The sequence below is a fragment of the Schistocerca serialis genome, chromosome 10 (assembly GCF_023864345.2).
Source record: "Schistocerca serialis cubense isolate TAMUIC-IGC-003099 chromosome 10, iqSchSeri2.2, whole genome shotgun sequence".
Taxonomy (NCBI): Eukaryota; Metazoa; Arthropoda; class Insecta; order Orthoptera; family Acrididae; genus Schistocerca; species Schistocerca serialis.
The window spans coordinates 113,875,664-113,881,864 of NC_064647.1; the positions used below are offsets into that span (position 1 = coordinate 113,875,664).

The following is a 6,201-nucleotide window of genomic DNA, read 5'->3' on the forward strand; positions in this document are numbered from 1 at the left end:
ATCAACGGATATGTGGACTTGATTACGAAAATAAATTTTATAAATATCTGGGAAGGCTGTCAGACGAGGATTTGTGTGACAATGAGAAACAACTTCCCAAAAGATTAATTAACCTAAGTGGAAACGCGTGAACACAGTCACTGCATGATCGAGGAAAAGAAAGAGATTAATTGTAGGCCTGCGTGAATTTACTTGAATCTAGCGACGCCCTAACTTCATTGCAACCTAATACGCCAATGTTGCTCTGCAGTCTTACGGTAATGGTGAGCAGACGATGTGACCGCCGAGGTGAGGGCGGAGGTGACCAGAACTCCACCTACTACTCATCTAGTTGCAGATGTCGCCCTCAGCTGTTTCCATTTCTGAGTCCACGACCATCTGCGCTCCTTGCACATGAAGTCTGAGGTACAGTCTGGCGGAGGGTCCTGTACGAAAACGCGAAGCGAAGTCGAGTGCCTGTAGTGATGATCGCGAGTCTCGTCTGCACCATGTGGTAAAAGATGCGACACACAGGACTTCTTTTGGAATGGTTTTACACGTTTTCACTCCAGAGAAAACGATACATATCCTACAGATGCAAACCCCCCAGTTCCGTATTCTGTGATTTCTTTGGCCAGCTAACGGAACTTAAAAAGGCAGTACGTGTTTTCCGCGAAAGAGATACCCAGAAAGTGAGATTCGCTAAGGTCCTGTCTTAGTGGGAGGTGCGGCCTCCAGTATCATCCCCTACCTGGCGAGAGCGCCCTGTGACGCCACACTAAGTGCCTTCAAGCTAGCGTCCCCGGGGCTTCCAGGGCGCACTCCTGCTGTTTACATGCCACACATTAGGGGCTGGCCGAGGCGATGGCCGCCTGCTGTGTCTCATTGCTTTCCAAAACTGTGTTTCAGAGACACACTCAAACCTTTACGTAAGCCCATATTGTTAATTAGAGAAGGAGAAGAAGATGATTGGACCTTACAATTGCTGCTATTACTCTCTTGTTAATTCAGAGACAGATTACATCTGTCTGAATGTGAGTTGTCAAATTATTCGTTGGATTTGCATATCAGAAAGAGAAGAAAGTCTGGAGCGGCAAGCCAGGGAAGGCTTGAGCCTTCTCATCAGTGCCCACACGTAATGCAAAATTTGTGTAGGTGGAGCCACTGAGGTACCATTGTGTGACAGTAATAAACTAATTTTTTGGTGTCACTGCCATCAACACCAGTTTAATGTCGTACGAGAGTACCATGTCGTAGATTGGAATAGGGTAGATTAGGGTGTGGGATGACACCATCGAACTAAAATTTCTTCATTCATTCCTGTGGGAACCAACCAAATCCATTCATACAAACAGCTGGTGGTGGTGCTAAAGGCTTTTATTAGTTAATGGATTGAATAGTTTTATAATGATATCAATAATCAACCTTTGTTTGATAGAAGGGAAAGCCAGTTTGAAAAACTCATTCATTTCAGTACAAGAAAAAGGTTTACTATGTAATCTATCTTAAGCTTCACTCATCGGTCAAGTACTTTCTCTAAGGATTGCTTTAGTTCGTTAACCACATTCACTCTGTTGGTGGGCCCCTACTTACACATTCATTCCGTCATTCATAGATAAATATAAAGACAAAATCATTCATCAGTAGTGTGTGACAAAGTGAGCACATTTTTCTCGCAACCAGGCGTACTCATAGTCTCTAGGTCTCCTTGCATTCACGTAACTCTAACGTAATACTTATATAAATGAAGACAAAGATTAAAAAGTACGTGAAGTCATCAGCAATTTATTAGATGGCAAAGAGGTGTTGTGAGAGTGATGCATAGTAAAAAGAAAAAGATCTCATTGCTACATTCTAAATATCCACATGTTTATCGTGACAGTCGCCTGCAACCACTCTACAGCGCATGTACAGCTATTCTGATGTTTGTTGTTAAGATGCGGGTCTTTCAGTACAGCATCAGTAGGTTAGGCCTGAGTATGAATCACCTGGCTCTGAACTAGTCGCCAAACATATGCACTGCACCTCTGAGACACTTATTTAAAAACTTTTAATGAAATATTAAAATGTTCGTTGGTCCCGTATAAAGAAAAAGTTGAAACTAAAAAAAAAGAAGATACATGCATTCAAGAAGGTTATTTAAGAGAAATTCTGGTTTCAGTTTCGTTTGAGACTGTGTCTGTTTAAGACTGGTACAGGAAACAACACCGTAAATGGACACTGGAACAAAAATGTTCAGCAACCACAAGACGATGTTCAGATTCTGGCAATCAGGCCATATGTAAGTAAGATACTCATCGCGTCCTTTCATGGGGTTAGCCCACTTGCAGTACAATGAAGGGGCAAGGTGGCTAATGTCAACATATTGTCAGGACAACATTTTCTTATGCCTGACATCTTCGAACTCCTTGTGCATCTTGTCGTGTAAGACTCCAGACATATTTGGCTGTGTCGAGAGGTGTTTCCCAACCGAGTTGACACCAGTGAGAAAAGTCAGATTGCCCCTTGAGCGGAATGGACAGTGGTTTGTGAAGAGACTGTTCCATATGCAGTGGTCTTCCATCGTTGATAGTTACTTGACTAGTGCTCAGCAATAGCGCTTATGCACGAGTGATCGTGAGGAAGCTTCCTGCGAAGGGATAAAAATTATGATTTTAAAATCAGTTTGTGTTACACTTCGGCTTATTTGTTAGTGGGTACAACGTAACTGTCTTGAGAAGAGCGGTTCTGTGTCTTTAATTATACGATGCACAACTTGTTGATGTGAATGGAGGTCCAAGTAAATGTCCAATCCATGTGGTGCGACAGTGAGTGCCTGTTACCTTCCACATCTCCATCGTCCCTCTCAGTTTGTATTCAGCAGTCGATGTTCCAGGCAGAGCAGTTACTGTTTGTGTTGGTAGACGCCTGCGCAGCTGTGGCGAGGGCGTGTCCCGTGCGGCGGCAAGTATGGTGTCTGGCAAATGTGTTACTGCAGGCACGCTGGCGCAGGTGGCCGCTATCACCCATTGTGACTTATTTGCACCATGGGCTTCAGTTTCTGTGTCCTCTGCTGCCCATCGCTCAAAGATTACAACTTACTAAGTTATACTCTTATATTAAGTAAAATAATTTTGTTTAGTGTTCATAAAGTGCAGCCTCTATTCTTACTTAAACTGTCGGTCGAATTCTTTTGCGGTAAGTCTACAATTAATTGAAAAAGAATATTTAATGTTCGCAAACTTTCTATCAAAATAATTTCTTTGGAGAGCTTTATTTAGACCTTATTCTTATGTGCCATTTTCATAAATCGTTGTCTGACATTAAAATTGACTCCCACTTTTATACTCACTTAGATACGAAAAATCTCATTTTTGGTGACCACCACCTCCTACTGTTAACAGTAACAAGAAAATATGAAGAAAAAATGTAAACCAGTCTCATAGTGTTATTGAATTAGTATTTCTATACCTGTTCCTTTATTAAATTTTTTCTCTCTCCTTGTAAAGCTTGTCCCCCACTTGTAGTGCAATGTAATTCTCAGTACTATTGGGTAATAGACAAAGAAATCGACCGTTCTTATTTAAAAGTTACGTAACCTGTAGGATACACCATTTTGTGAACTCATCTAAGACAGCCTAATGTCACTACCTATAAATAAATTATTTTGTATTTAGACATGTGGGACAACAAAAGCAATGAAATATTACGTATTCTTTCCTTGCACATACTCATGCATCCTACTGTTAACTGCGAATAACTTTTTTACACATCCTATTTATCAAAAGCCTCCATGTTATTCGCTCATATGTTTTCCTGTATTTGCAGAATATGAATGTTACAATATGTACGCACGTGGAAATTAAGTATAGGAGACCTGTATATAAAGCAAAACATATAAAATAGTTACAAAATTACTGTCAGAACATTTCTTTGCTACTTATAGTATATTGTTGAAGTCATGGATGTATTTTTACAATCTTTCTGTAATTTGTTTTTGTATTATATTACAATTATATGAATGTATGGTGTCCTAGGGACTATGAGTATGCCTGATTGCTAGCAAAATGTGCTCTTGTTACACATTGATGATGAATGATTTTGTTTGTATATTTATCTATGAATGATAGAATGAATGTGTAAGTAGGGACCCATCAACAGAGTGAATGTGGTTAACAAACTAAAGCAATCTTTAAAGAAAGTACTTGACCGATGAGTGAAGCTTAAGATAGATTACATTCTAAACCTTTTTCCTGAACTAAAATGAATGAAATGATAATTAAATAGACACCCTAGCTGCAAGCAGGCGTTGATACACTTCATTGGGGACATGTTGAAAATGTGTGCCCCGACCGGGACTCGAACCCGGGATTTCCTGCTTGCATGGCAGATGCTCTATCCATCTGAGCCACCGCGGGCACAGAGGATAGTGCGTCTGCAGGGACTTATCCCTTGCACGCTCCCCGTGAGATCCACATTTCCAACATGTCCACAACACTACATTCGTAGTGCGCCTAATAGATGTTAGCCCATCATACTCATTACTCGTGGCATATTAATCTACCAAGTCCCATACGAGTTCGGGCATAGCGTGTGCGTTCGCACAAGAAGGTCAAAGGCCGGGAACCCATATTTTTAACTATTAATCTGCCACGAGTAATGAGTATGATGGGCAAACATCTATTAGGCGCACTACGAATGTAGTGGTGTGGACATGTTGGGAATGTGGATCTCACGGGGAGCGTGCAAGGGATAAGTCCCTGCAGACGCACTATCCTCTGTTCCCGCAGTGGCTCAGATGGATAGAGCGTCTGCCACGTAAGCAGGAGATCCCAGGTTCGAGTCCCGGTCGGGGCACACATGTCCCCAATGAAGTGTATCAACGCCTGCTTGCAGCTAGGGTGTCTATTTAATTATCATTTCATTTCTAGCATAGCTGCATGGTCATCCACGGTAACTGTTCTTTCGGGAACAGGTACTACCGTCATATATAGTTAAAATGAATGAGTTTTTCAAACTGGCTTTCCCTTCTATCAAACATGGGTTGATTGTTGGTATCATTGTAAAACTATTCAACCCATTAACTAATAAAAGCCTTCAGCACCACCACCAGCTGTTTGTATGAATGGATGTGGTTGGTTCCCACAGGAATGAATGAAGAAATTTTAGTTCGATGGTGTCATCCCACATCCTAATCTACCCTATTCCAATCTACGACATGGTACTTTCGCACGACATTAAACTCGTGTTGATGGCAGTGACACCAAAAAATTTGTTTTTTGCTGTCACACAATGGTACCTTACAGTGGCTCCACCTACAAAAATTTTTTATTACGTGTGGGGACTGATGAAAAGCCTCAGGCCTTCCCTGACTTGCCGCTCTTGACTTTCTTCTCTTTCTGATATGCAAACCCAACGAATAATTTGACAACTCACATTCAGACAGATGTAATCTGTCTCTGATTTAACAAGAGAGTAGTAGCAGCAATTGTAAGGTCCCATCATCTTCTTCTCCTTCTCTAATTAACAATATGGGCTTACGTAAAGGTTTGAGTGTGTCTCTGAATCACAGTTTTGGAAAGCAATGAGACACAGCAGGTGCCCATCGCCTCGGCCAGCCCCTAATGTGTGGCATGCAAACAGCAGGAGTGCGCCCTGGAAGCCCTGGGGACGCTAGCTTGAAGGCATTTAGTGTGGCGTCACAGGGCGCTCTCGCCAGGTAGGGGATGATACTGGAGGCCGCACCTCCCACTAAGACAGGACCTTAGCGAATCTCACTTTCTGGGTATCTCTTTCGCGGAAAACACGCACTGCCTTTTTAAGTTCCGTTAGCTGGCCAAAGGAATCACAGAATACGGAACTGGGGGGTTTGCATCTGTAGGATATGTATCGTTTTCTCTGGAGTGAAAACGTGTAAAACCATTCCAAAAGAAGTCCTGTGTGTCGCATCTTTTACCACATGGTGCAGACGAGACTCGCGATCACCACTATAGGCACTCGACTTCGCTTCGCGTTTTCGTACAGGACCCTCCACCAGACTGTACCTCAGACTTCATGTGCAAGGAGAGCAGATGGTCGTGGACTCAGAAATGGAAACAGCTGAGGGCGACATCTGCAACTAGATAAGTAGTATTTGGAATTCTGGTCACCTCCATCTTTATGTCGGCGGTTACCTTATCTGCTCACTATTATGGTAAGACTATAGAGTAACTTTGGCGTATTCGGTCATAATAAAGTTAAGGC

The 6,201-nt window shown here is 42.2% G+C and overlaps 1 non-coding gene across 1 annotated transcript; it reads right to left on the reverse strand.

The window, feature by feature from the left end:
- Positions 1 to 4,302: 4,302 nt before the first annotated feature.
- Positions 4,303 to 4,377, reverse strand: Trnaa-ugc (transfer RNA alanine (anticodon UGC)). The gene has a single exon. It is a non-coding gene; the product is annotated as a tRNA-Ala (tRNA).
- Between the last annotated feature and the right edge of the window lie 1,824 nt (positions 4,378 to 6,201).